This window comes from Opisthocomus hoazin, chromosome 7 (genome assembly GCF_030867145.1).
Source record: "Opisthocomus hoazin isolate bOpiHoa1 chromosome 7, bOpiHoa1.hap1, whole genome shotgun sequence".
In the NCBI taxonomy this organism is placed as follows: Eukaryota; Metazoa; Chordata; class Aves; order Opisthocomiformes; family Opisthocomidae; genus Opisthocomus; species Opisthocomus hoazin.
In genome coordinates this window covers 5,046,150-5,060,592 of record NC_134420.1, presented here as the reverse complement: position 1 = coordinate 5,060,592, position 14,443 = coordinate 5,046,150, and positions in this window count along the sequence as shown.

Sequence of the window (14,443 nt, the reverse complement as noted above, 5' to 3'; positions counted from 1 at the left end):
ATATATAAACCTAGATTGTTCACAATGATACAAAAGGAAACACAGAAAGTGCCTAACACAATGCCCCTGTATGAATGTTGCCAACCTCCACGGCTCCTTTAAAGAAAGATTAGTCCTGATTTGATGTTTACGGAACACAAAAGCACATGCTTAGCAGCTAAAATTTGGGGTACACTAATGGTCCTACTGAAATTCTTAAGTCAAAAATTTCAGCAAAACGTCTTCAGATTTACACAGATGTAACTTGAGTCACCCTTCCGCTCAACAGCCATGACCATTCTTGTGAGTCAACGTCCAAAAAAACCGATCTGCCACCTCCACCTCCAGTGTGATGCTCCATCACTGGGCAACCTGAGGATCATTGCTCCAGGAACTGTGGAAAAACAACAGAAAGCACCGGTTCATTTTATATTTAAAAATCACATTTGAGGGAGAGGTTTACTTGCACCTGCCAAACATCACACTCGGTTTTAAACCAGAAAGCTTCAAAGATCCCTTTGCGAGGAGACGTACAGGAAACAGTTATTCTTTAATCTCTCTATTAATTTCATACAGAAGACTGAAAACTAAAGAGCTGCAGGGCCACCACGCAGCCTCAGGCATGGCAGTATCAAGCTTCCCTTTCCAAATTCCACATATTTCCTTTGTTCTCTCATTCTCGCAGTAGCAAACTGATAAATAACCCTCTTCTTGTTTTAATACTCATTTTTTTCAAGCTTTTGTAATATCAGCCACCCAAAAATGACATAAAAAAATAACAGAATGTTGTCCTAATATTTTGTTTCATACCAAAACAAAGGAGGTTCCCAGTGTAATGACTAATGGTGTTTGTTGCCTTAAACAGCTTTGCTATTTCAACATTTAACCGATTTTACTTTTGTAAGGTGACAGGATATTATTCTGTCCAAAGATTTCCTGCCATCCTGAATTTTACCCGTGATGCTGTATTGAGCTCCCACTGTTTAAAGCTACAGAATAACGACCTGACAGCACTGCATCTACCTCACACATGCCATCATCTGACTTTTAATAACGCTACTGTCAGTGTTTGGAATATTTTGGGAAGGGGTCAGTGTCAAAACACCACAAAGCCCTAATACGCTGCATCACCCTCAAGCAGATATGGCTGATGTTTCTCACCAGAAAACAAACAACAAACAGAAGGCATAGCACTAAGACATAATTTTACTGTACTTCATATTTCCTCTCGCCATTTTAGTAGTAAGATCATTGTAATATACAACCTTTTTTTTAGATAGATGGAAATCAACTGCTGGAATGCTTTTCTGTGTTCTGAAGACACAGTCACCTCCTGTGTGAGAATTAAGATGAGCTCTGTTTATTCCAGCAGTAAAACAACCTGTATTCAAGCTAGTCCAAGATAAAAAAAGAAAGACAAGCGCCTGGAAACTCAAATGAGTCCGCTGTAAAAGCAGTCAATCATTCCTGTCACAACATTAGCATATTATTGGCTGTTGGCAAATGGGTCAGCTTGTCGTTGGCAAAGTACTTATCAGATGCTCTGTTCCCTTCTATCCCGGTTGGCGCATGTAACGACGACGTTACAGATGCTGAAAGAGATGCTGCTGAATTTCAAAACGCATCCATCTGTTTAACTACCTAAAATGACTTCAAATAGTTGACTACAACAAACACATCTGCTACCTCACCACATTAAAAGAGATCATCTGGAAAATAACGGTCAAATTCTAAACCTTTTCAGATAGTAATTCCCAATGAAGTTTCAATGCACGCGTAACATCTGTTCCACCTTCAATTCTACTTTGAGGCTTTGCACCTCTGGCTTCCTGAAGAATCGACCTTAGTCATAACCAGCTCTATATCTCTGACCTCACCGTTAAGAGTTTTCTTGAGGAAAACATCACTGGGCATCCATCTCTTCACCCTTGTCACCCCCCACAAGAGCATATACTACACCTACTCTCAAACGATATCCAGTATGGAACCATACATCAAGTCCATTTGCTAACAGAAAGACTTCGGACAGACATCCCCACTGGCAGTGTGGTGGCAAGGAGTTGTTAACGAGCCAGTCAAGCATAGGAGATGACAACTGCATCTCTAAGAAGTGAAACAACGTTAATTCTAACTGAGAAGCAATTATTGTATTCCACTCTCTCTCTACAAACTGGAGTGAGCTCAGCAGGACGGTCGGGCCTGGAGCACTCCCCCTGGGAGGAGAGGCTGAGGAACAGGGGTTGTCCAGCCTGGAGAAGAGATGACTTCAGGGGCACGTAACAGCAGCCCCTGCTATCCGTGGGGAGGTTATCAAGAACACAGAACTGGGCTTTACAAAGCAGAGCCCAATGGGAGGACAAGGGACAACAGGCATAAACTGCAGCAGGAGGTTCAGGCTGGGTACGAGGAGAACCTTGCACTGCAAGGAGAGTCTGGCAGTGGCACAGGTTGCCCACAGAGGTTGTGCGGTCTCTGCCCTCGGACGTTTTGAAGGCCCAACTGGATAAAGCCTTGAGTAATATGGTCTGATCTCATACCTCACCCTGCCTGGAGCAGAAGGTTAGTCTGGAGACCTCCTGGGGGCCCTTCCAATCTGAACTACCCCAACGATCCCTGAATAAAAGAAAAGGTAAAATAAAAGCTAAAATAATAATAATAAAAATATCCATTAGGATCCATTGGAAGAACCTAAAGTGAAAATCAGCTATGAACAATAATCTGGCCCGTCACAAGAAAAGGCTTAGGCAGGAGGTCCAGCAGAGGATACCAGCAGATCAGATTTTAGGAAGCAAACTGTAGCACATGCTTAAGTGGGGTGTTTCTTTCAGTTCCTCTCCCACATCTCTCACAAATACCAATGTGTTATCACTTCAAACTATGAGAACAGATGCTTACATTTGCAATTTACATGAACCTAGCCTGCATTAACAGTGATTTTGACACAAAATGCAAACCACCATGCATTTTTTTCACCCCAGGGTATAATGTACGTGTAAACTGCAGCACTAGGACATCTCCGTAAGTCCTTGGCTACCCACTGCATCCTCAGTAACATCCTTACGGCATCCAGATTTCATCGGCAGAGCGCAAGTAGAGAGCTGGCGTAACATAAGGCAGGAACCAGAGCAGCACCTTCCACCGATCGGAGGCCACCAGAAAGGCTGGCAAGAATGCAGGGAGATACTAGAGATGGCACTCCAGGAGTCTGCCATACCCACCTGAGAGGCAAGGAGAACACACGAGAGAGGTGCTCTGGCTAGATGCAAACGAAGTATAGGTTGACACAGACTTGCAGTAAGATAAATTACTATTTGATACACAATATGAAAGGAAGACCTTTAACGCGCATCACTTCGCTGCAGCACTAACACTGTTCTGTATGTATATAAATGAGAAACAAAATTTTCCTTGCTTTAAATAGCTTCTGCAATTAATAGCAGTTAGCTGGTTCCTGTATTTTTCCAATTACAGACACTCGGGATAAAGTGGCTTATTAAGTTACCTCATGCAATTCTGGACCGCCTAATGTTAGAAAAGCAATCTGAGGACGAGCTGCTACTTCTAATTACCAGAATTAAAAACCGAAATAGCAATGTTCACTTTTAAAAATGAGATTATTTCCCACCGCAGGCATAACTGTGCATTGCTCCCCCCTGCCAACAGTTACCACTCTCGTCTGAGGATTCCTGGACTGAAACTTTGAACATAGAAATGTCATCATACAGAAAACCTCTCAAAACATTTTGGGTCACCATTTTAGGTCTTTCAAAATAAACTCATTTATTTATCCTTGGCCAATTACCTTTTAGCCCCCCTGCACAGACGCAAGCTATTTGTGTTTCTATTTTGTCTTTTCATTTTCAGACAACTGCATCCATTTCCAGAATCCTCATCAGGTTTCCACCATGATGTTAGGAAAACAAATTCTTCGGGACAATATCGCTGCTAGTACAACAATAAAAAATCACAACTGTGTATGAATATGCATATGCATGCGTGCACAGGCACACGTATTGCGAGCTGAATAAAAACGCGGTGATGCCCAATCTGGCCTGAGCAAACCAGAACAGCATTTCGACATAAACAGGAAAAGGTTCGACACTGTTTGCAACCCAGCATCACAAAGCCAATTCCCATTTCTCTTCCACTGTGCTGGACAAGCATTTCCAATTCAAAGGAGTAATTAGCATACCGTATAAAAATTGGAGCACAAGCAAATACCAAAGCTTTAACCTTGCATTAGCACAGATCAATCAGAATCCATCACTATAAGCCCACCAGGAGCACTTGCTGCTCAAACATCCTGGAGTGCTGGGCTGGGCAGCACTGTGCCTGCACCACTCGTGTTGCTCACAGGAAGCTTCAAACCCCACTAGGGAATAATTAAATCTCAGGTATAATTTTTATAAACACCATCATCATTTTATTAAAGCTGACTGAGATTTCCCACTCTAATACCTCCTTCTCAGCTGCTGATCATTCTGTCAAACTTCAGTACTCTGGTATGAAGCACACAATGCCAGAGCTCACCTCTGGCTGAAAATTTTGGGATGTTTTAGCCAAAATGCCAGAGCTGAGGTAGAAGGCTATGTCGTTACTCAACCACGTACAAAAGGGCCAGTGACCTTTGCTTTGACAAGCTCTGGCACTCCAGAGCTTCGAACAAGGAGCTCACAATTAAGCAATATAGTGACATCTATGTCAGAAAGAAGTTTAACATGGTTTCTCTGAAAACACACTCACAACCCAGCCAATTTAAAAGTCACTTCATTTTATACACGCTCCGTAAGAACATTTAAATTCAGCAGCTGAGATCTGCCGAGCCCAACCTCCTGCATGCTTCCCCTCTCCGCTCCCACAAGCGAGGGTGCTGCTCGGTACCAGAGCCCTGGCTGAACCGAGTGCTCCCCAGCTCTGCAACCGATATTTTGAACAGTTGTATATAAAAAAACCCTTCTCCTTCCACCAGTGCCAACGATGTTCCTGTTGGTTCACAAGTGCTATGAATGACAACACTACCTGTGCCTAATTCCAAAGCTGAGTTGTACCACGGTGGAATAAGCAAGATGAAGAACCAAACGAGAGAGGAACATAACAAGGCTCAAGGAGGGAACCTGTAAGTGGGGTTGAGAGCATGGACTATGGAGGAACATGGAGATGGAAACTGCTTCCAAAGAACAACGTCTGAAGAGCGGAGCCAACAACCGTAACAGGACTGGGATGAACACCCAGGTATAAAAAAGAGATAGCATTAGGATATGGAAGCTCTGAACTGATAAAATACTACACAGTGTTTGCCCAATAATCAGGTTCATATTTTATGCACAGAGCTGGTAAAATACTTTTCACTTTCCCAGTGTTTCAGTCCCTTATTGTTATAATTGAGATTATACCATCCCCATAATCCACCAAATCTCATCCAGACATGAGGTGAAGGTACATTACTGCCAATACAGTATTTCGGGATTGTACTGATCGGCTCTGCTCACTGTGAAGGACCCAAGCGGCAAAATCCATGGGGGCAGGAGGAAGAGGAAATAAGAAATTTGTGTTTAGAGAGGAATTAAGTGCAATAACTAAAGCTTAGAGTCTCACATACCGTTCTTTTTTAATAGAACACACTCTTAAATAACCACTGCTAATTCACTGCTGTACAAGGCCAACATAGGAAAACCAGTATATGATCATGCCCTTAAAAACTGTATCATCACGACAAAAACATGTCACAAAATGCAAAAAGCAGACACCTAGGACATGTTGCTTCTGGCATTTCCTAAACCCTGGATCCTTAACCTTAGCATTTCAGCAGTTGTAATATTCTTTTAACATTTTGTGTTTGTTTAAGGAATTTGATATTGGTTCCCAGTGTATATTAGACAGTATATCAAAGGACTTCAGGAACCTGCACAGAAGATTGACAGTGACTATTCGTGACCTGGGAAGCCCGCAGAACTGCCCGCAGCCCACACGCCCATCCCTGTGCCCCACACAAACACCCCGGTAGCCTGCCCCAAGCCTGTCAGCATGGAGGGGATGCACACCCCTCTGATCACCAACCCGCCACAGGCACAGCAGCAGCCTCAGGTCGTCGTCTTACAGCGATGCTGGGATAAGTCCCACACACCTCGCTCTCTCCAGGGAAGGAGCAGGCACAAGACCAGCTCTCGCAGCCATATATCTGAAGAGAGCGAGAACATATTATCAGCTCAGCTAGGATCACCACCCAGCAGTGCAAAGACACCAGCTGTAAAAGGCGTGCTCCAGCGACCGTCACACCCTTCGCTGCAACTTCCCTCCGTCAACCGACAGCCAAGCCCTTTCCGCACGTACGTACAATGTCACCTGCAAATGGGTCACCAAACCTCTGACCCAGACCCAGCTCCACATGACAGCCTGGCATCTAGTCAGCCAGGCTTGGCAGTCACGTCCGGCACCGGCTTTCTGAATAGCGAGCAGGCAGGGGGAACAAATAGCAGATGGCTTTCCCTATCTCCACAGCAATTTAATCGCAGTGGTCTTGACGACACTGACGTGCTCCATGCCATCTACCGCACCTCGCCGGCCGCGCTGCAAGGTGAGCAAGCTGCTCCCTTCCAAGGGCAGCCCTCGCGACCGGCCAGGCTGCAGCGCTTCAGCAGCGTTGGAAGGGTCCGCAGCCAGGACACACGCTACGCTTACTCAGCTTGAACTTCAGAACGAGAACAGAGCAAGACAGATCTGACCGGTTCAGGAAAAAGGAAGAGCGCTTTATATCACAGGAGAGCTGCGACGTTGGAAGTCAAGAGCGTGGGATGAGCACCCGGCGCTGCCGCCGAGCTACCCTGCGAACGTGGGCAAGCCGGCCTGACAGCTTGGCTAACGCCTCGAAACGGGCTTCCCAAAATAGAAACAAGTCAAATGAGTTGCTGCTTTGGAAATGTATTTCTTTGTTTTCTTTTTATGAACTGTAAAACCAGATAAAAATGCCTTCACGCTGTCCAGGGAACTGTGACAGCTACGTTAACAGGAGGCCCTCAGATACCGAGATGTTACCAGACAGAGATTTCATTTAAACACGGGAGTAATCTCCACTGCAGTAGTCAATGCTGGTCTATATTTGTGTCAGATACCTAAAGCCAGGCTCCTCTGCAGTGAAGGGGATGTGAAGATGCCTTTACGTGGGCAAACCCAAAAGGACGGCAAAGGCAGCAACTCTCCTCCTAGCAAAGAACAGAGACTACTAACAGCATCACCTTTTACCAGCCTCAACTGGAACTAGGAAACAAACAAGAAAAGTTTAAATTGGTCATGGGTTTGGGCTCCTTAGCAAGACGAAACTAAAAAACCCAGAGCACCACAGTTGATTTTACATTTCCTGAAAGGTACAGCTAACACCAGTTCTCCAGGCTAGTCTACAAACGGGGCTTCTTTGACATATCTGGGGACTGCTACAAATGGGTGCAGCAGCAGTGAAACTAAACAGCTATAATTAATTCCAAACCTGTATAAATCACAACAGGGGAGCAGCTGGAAGTGGGGACAGGGAACCAAAGTTTGACAAATGGAACAGATAAAACTATTGGAAAAAAACTTTGGGATGTGTAAGCAAGCTAATGAAGAGTAGAAATAGATAAATAAAGTTTAATAAACAGATTACATATAAATATATACAAAAAGCTGTGTCTTTTGATGTGAATATCTGTTTTGTTTTCTTGTTTCTAGCACTGCTGAGTCCCAGACAAACCAGATGAAGAGTGGACAGGGTTATGCAGATAACGTTGTTGGCGAAAGGAAGAAATAAAGGAAGGTTCTGTTTATCTTTCCTCTTGCTCTCAGTATTTTGATTCCCTGCCCCATAAGCAGGAGGGTGAGGGGACTCTAATGCTATTCGCAACTCTGAAACTTGGTTCTGTTCTCCTGATACAAAATCCCCGCAAAATGTTCATCCTCCTTTCCGTGTTACGCTTTCCCACCTAGAGCCAGAGAACAAAGGGCAGCGGTTTCCATTTGTGTGTCTGAATACAGGCACACACACACGAGCCCTTGTGTGGCAGAGCTGTGCTAGGAACAGATAATTACGGCAAATAAAAGGCAGCTCTGCATATAACAATGTGGAAGCAAATTCAATTGCTAAGGACATTGGCTGAAAACAGACCTCGGAAACAAAGAACCAGCTACATTAGAGCAATCTTTCATACTCGTATAAAATAAGTAATTGAGTCATGGACAGGGTAAAGCCTGGGAGCACAAAGAAAGATCACAAGTTGAAGCTGGAAACTGTCCCAACGGTCCCATATTTCAGCTTCCTCTTTGCGTGCTATTCTTCCCACTCAGGGCTTAAGCATGGCACCAAAGCTCGTTATTAGTCTGTAATCAAGGCCATTAGAGCTCTTGAATTCAACCTGAAGACGTACTCAGCAGAACCTGGCAAGGCAGCAATAATGATCCCCTTGGAGTAATCAGCGTATTGCTTCATCAGAGGCTGATAGAAAACGGTCTCTTTGTGCCAAGGGGCCTGCAAGAGGGCTCACTCGAGAGAAAATGTTATCTTACACACTATAAATACACGAAAATAAGATTAGAGGCAACTGTTGTGACAGCAATTAGCTTACCACATCAGTACAGCCCCTCACGCTCTGCCCAGATTTTCAGCTCGCTAGTGACTCGGAAGCGAGAGTGACATTGCCGAAGCTCCTACTTCTGTGCATTTCCCGTCCGCTTCTGTTCTCCGAGGACTGCCCTCATCCTCACCTGACTTCACTCTGGCTATCAGATACACAGCCGAGCATCCCTCCAGTATTTGTGAACCAGGGCAGAACAGGACAGCTTGTTTACTGCCCCAGGTTAACTCTATGGCACCGCAGCAAACGTTAATCAGTAGCAACATTAGCAGAAAGCTAGATGTTTGAAGTATTTCCACTGAAAATCAAATGTAGGCACTTGGCAGTGTTCACTCCTGCCCTATTAGATATTATTAATAATGCTAAGCATTCGGTAAGATAATTGTCTGCATTCGTTACTTCCAGTAGGAAAGAAGCCACTGAGTAGGAGAGAAATAACCATTTTTCACGTTTCTCTGGGTGTGGATATTTGATACAGTTATTTCCCAGATAACCCAGTGGGTTATTTTTATTTCTACTGTGTGCAGTTGCCTTAGCCATGAATGAAGATCCAAAAACTGGTGCCAACTACAAAGCAGCTGCTACAATATGCAAGAGATGCGTACGGCCACGCTGCAAACCGCGACTACTAGCCATAAAGCTATTGATGGGCAAAGTATGGTCTATTTCTTCAAGAAAAACAGAAAACGTCAGCACGCTAGCTCGCCTCACAGGCAAAACTAGGCTGGGCACTCTCAAGAGCTGGGGATAACGTATTTCCCCTGAGATAAAGTATTTTAAAATATAGGTAACAGGAGACAAAATCCCTGGGCAGTAACTCCCAGATTTGAATGAGGACGTACAGAAAACCTAAATGAAGATTTTTGTGCTGCCATTAGTTCTTTCAGCTGAGTCTCTGGAAGCACTTCCCAAGGATGACTCCGTGAGATATAGCAAGTACCGAGTGATGGGGTGACAGAAGTCTATATTCTTTGTACCTGTTACGAAAGGCCGACCTCTGCTGAGATTCCTACATTACGGTGACTAGAGAGGGCTGGCTGCTGCCACCCTGGAGCAGCACCGTGTGGCCCAAGGTCACGGTGGAAGGGAAGGAGGCGGCCACACCGTGGCCAGGTTGCGTGCCCACGTCCCGGCCACCTGTGCAGAGCAGGGGTGGAAGGCTGCACCCTTCCAGGGGACGGCCCCGGCACCCCGCAGGACACTCCCACGCACACTCCCACTCCCAGATGGCCTCCAAACGTCCCTTCCAACATAAATCATTTCAGGATATTAACAATTAAGCCACAGAGCCCAAATCTTTGCCTGCCAGTCAGGAGCACAAGTCCCTGTCTTCTTGTAAAAGGCAGAGAAAAAAAAAAAAAAAAAGGAAAAGCACCCCTCATAATCTGAATAAAATCTTCCTGTTCCTACAGCAAAAGTCACCTCAGCATTCACAATCCCGCCCATGGGTTTGCTCTGCTGACAGCTCTGTGTTTACACCTGCTGCTTTTCCTCACCCGGAGTCTGGCAGGCAATAAAGGCAGGAATGGAAATCATCTGCGAGCGGCCAAGCAGCCAAAATTAACTGGAACCAGAGAAGCAACAGTGCAACGAAAGGCACGGGCAATGTCACGGGCAAACGAAGAGCTAACGTTTCCAGCTCATCGGGCTGTTGGGATTTGTATTTTGTTCTTTGCTTATGATTTGGAAGATGGCACTGGGACTCCACTAATTCAGAGGAGGGGAAAAAGCCACCACAGAGCTTCAATCCAGTTCAGTGACAAGTTCCATTAAACTTGAGAACCTCTCGTTCATGACATTTTCCTTCCAAGATACTAGTTTGAGGGTACACCATCCCACCTACCCTTCAAATCTACGCATTGAGGAGCTAATTGGTTTTGCTTTAAACCCACCGAAGTGAGGGAAGAAACACAGTGACTTGCAGCAGAGAATTCTCTCAATTTCTGCCCTTCCTGGAAAGAAAAGATTGGGCAAAAAGGTTAATCAGATTAATTGAACCGTGTTAGAGACAGGGACCAGAGTGTAGTAAGCCCTCAGGTGACCATCCGCATTTACATGTCTGCAGTGACTCAGTAAGCTCCCAGCAACATGGCTATTAAACAGCCACTTCTGAAGCCTAGCACAGAGAGACGAGGGCTTTTTTGCTTGCCTGCTTGCTTTTAATAACAGAGATACAATCCTTATATTCTGTAACTTACAATTTTCGTATCAAGGTCTTTTACAAGAAAATTTAATACCAATTTGCGTGTCCGTCCCATCTCCCAACGCTGACTCGCAGGCAGGACTGACATGCTGGAAAGACTGACAAAGTCACTAGGAGCTGCTGCGTGCCCCGTCCCTAGAGCACACCTGACCCCAGCTTCCCATAACGCAGGCCTTGAGGTGCTGCAGTTCACAGCAAGCCACGTACAGGCAAAGCAAAAACCAGTGGCACTCTACCAAAAACCAGCGCAACAGCCCGCTGGGAACTGCAGTGGTCCAGGCTCTGCCCCTCCACCTCAGCTGCCCCACCGCAGTCAGTCCCGCAGCCGCGACCCTCTGCTGCTCCCAGCATAAGTCACCCCACGAGTCACGGCCCTCCCTCAGCCAGTACATCCCCAAACCCGCCGAAACGTGACCTGCTCTTTTGTGAGGCTGCCAGGTCACCGTGACGAGTTGCTGGAAGAGCTGAATCACCCGTTTTCCAGCACACTCGCTGCTGTCATTGTCCCAGGTCTGAAACTGTCCTTGCCTCGTCTTCTCACCACGTCAGCCTGCGCAGAGCCGGTGTCGAGGCTTCTGGCACCCCTCGAGGCTGCATTACCGGGTGGAGGCATTCGGAGAAAGGGTGGGGAGCAGAGCTCTGTGGGCAGGGGGCATCACCTGAGAAAAAAGAAGTCCACCGAACTCCAAAGAAGAGAAGTCAACGGACAGCCAAACTGTACTATGAGCACAGACAGTCCTCCGAGTCTGTTAAAGGCAAATCCTTACTAACGGCTCAATTAAAGTTAATAATCAACCCCCTAGGCCGGGCTTTTGGGAGAAGACAAGTCCCAGCTACCACGCTAGCTCAGCAGTCTCACCCTACAGAGAGATGAGCAAAAATAAATCTGATTCTGACTGACAAGCCCCTGATTCACATCTGAGGCTGACATCTAGCTATAACATCAGGTAAGTGCAGGATCAACGTAGGAAGTATCAAAGGGGATAAGATATTGTACAGGACCGATTCTTCTCTCCCTCAAAGGCAAAAGATCTTTTAAAAAAGCATCAAGAACCAAAGGATGTAAAATCCAAAATGTAAATTTTTTTTTATTTAATTACTCTTTTAAACCAAGTGTTATGCTGAGGAGTAGTCTCACAGCACTGAAATGACTGCAAATGGCACAACTGATAAATATACGCAGCTCTCCCTTCCATGTGTGCGGCTCAAGGCCACAGTTCTGAGCCAGACCACACAGGTTTGTCTTCTCCTTCCTCTAGTCCCTTTGCTCTCACTCCTTAATCCCCAGACAAATCTCTGGTCCTCATGCCACACTGTCCTTAACGAATGCCGTGAGGCTGGGTTAACGTTTCCCTTCTGGCCTGCAATAATACAAATTACACCTGTACAGACCCCATCACCGCCTGTCTGGTTATTTCTCAATGTGTTTTACCCAGGCCTGCCCAAAGGAAACAGGCTTCCCTGTTTCCCTTCCCAGCAGGCAGGAACAGTGAAGTGATCCAAACATCAGGCTGGGAATAGTCTAAGAAAATGCTTCAATACCAGTAATTTTTTCACCCAAGCTGAAAGAAACAGCATGAATCACAGAATCACACAATGGTAGAGATTGGAAGGGACCTCTGGGGTCATCTAGTCCAACCCCCCTGACGAAGCAGGGTCACCTACAGCAGGCTGCACAGGACCTTGTCCAGGCGGGGCTTGAATATCTCCAGAGAAGGAGACTCCACCACCCCCCTGGGCAGCCTGTTCCAGGGCTCCGTCACCCTCAGAGGGAAGAAGTTCTTCCTCATGTTCAGACGGAACTTCCTCTGCTTCAGTTTGTGCCCATTGCCCCTTGTCCTGTCACTGGGCACCACTGAAAAGAGTCTGGCCCCATCCTCCTGACATCCACCCTTCAGATATTTATAGGCATTTATAAGGTCTCCTCTCAGCCTTCTCTTCTTCAGGCTGAACAAGCCCAGCTCCCTCAGCCTTTCCTCGTAGCAGAGATGCTCCAGTCCCCTCACCATCCTCGTAGCCCTCCGCTGGACTCTCTCCAGTAGCTCCTCATCTTTCTTGAGCTGGGGAGCCCAGAACTGAACACAGTACTCCAGATGGGGCCTCACTAGGGCAGAGTAGAGGGGGAAACACCTACTGCTAGAGTTTTGCAAAAAGCATGTCTTCTCTCCACCACCCTCACTGCAAACCACGTACTTTGGGCCTAGCCAGCTATTTACACTGCTGTCAGCAGGCACCTTCCACACTGTAACCCAACCTCCGCTGCGACACTAGCTGACCCTGCGTCCCGCGCTAAAGCAGTCGCTCTGTCAGTCGATCGCTCTCATTGACATGACAGAACCACCGCCGCCACTTTTCGCAAGACTTCTCCTTCCTTCCCGACAGCCACACGAGCAAAGCTTCTTCCCGTCGCGCTCCCCAGAGCCAGGCTTGGAGCACACTTCTCCCAGGGGAAGAGGAACCTTTCTACAACTTAGGAAAGGATGATTTCTAAATGTTTCAAAAACAAAACAAAAAAAAGTCCATGCCATTATAAATAGCCATTTGGAGGCATAAACTGGAGTTGGGCACATCTTCTCTTCATAAGCAACATGCACATTCTGGAGAAAATCCGTAAGAGACACACAAGTCCAGCCAAAAGCAGGGAGGGCCTTTGCTAAGAAGACAGGATGAGGCGCTTAAGCGTATGTATTTGAAGATGAGAAGGCTACAGGGGGGATCTTCTTGTGCTGTGTAAGTACCTTAAGGGGGATCACAAGGATCTGGGGGATGGATAAATTTGAACTAAGCAGCAACACAAAAACATGTGGACAATCCTAGGCTTTAAAATAGAAGTAACTTATATTAAACAAAACTGTGGTGATTTATCCAACGTGGGCCACTATCTAGCCATGTGGAATTTTTTGTCTAGGAGACCTCTGCAGCATATGAATCATGCAAGAGCCAAGAAAATAAAGAGAGATTGCTTGGATACCAGTGATATCTATGGATATGTATGGGATTAGATGTTTAAACATGGTAATTTTGCTTATGCACAGGGCTTATGTTTAGCATTAGTAAGGTTTATTTTTTTCTCTTCTCAGGTTACTACAGGGAGTTGAGGAGATGGAGACTTCACAGAGATGATAAGAAAAAAACGGATATAGTCTTGACAAACGGATGACAAGGAATATTTTTTCTAGAGCTCAACTGTACACAATAATTTCTAACACACGTACTGGTGGTGTTGAGTTGACGGTTGGGCTTGATGATTTTAGAGGTCTTTTCTAACCTTAATGATTCTTTGATTCTATCAAGGACATAGTTATCACACCATTCTTAAATGACAGAACGGGAGCACAAGAAGTTAAAGTATCTCCTGCCTGCCTGCCGAAGTCTAACCTAAGCTCAGCTCAACACGATGGGATTTTGTAGGTCTAGCTCTGTGGGTGAATGGTACAAAAGTGACATTACACTGAGAGCTTATTTCATTTACAAAGGCTTTAAAGAAATTTCTTCACCAAAAGCCGATTCCACCAAGGAGGTCGGATGGGGAAAACGCACATATCGTAACACAACGCTATGTAAAGTTAACCAGTGCCAGTGCTCAGCGACGCCAGGTCCCGTTGATGCCCTCTGACAGTGCTGGGCACCCCAGTCAGCGCATCCTGCTGAGAACTGGGGT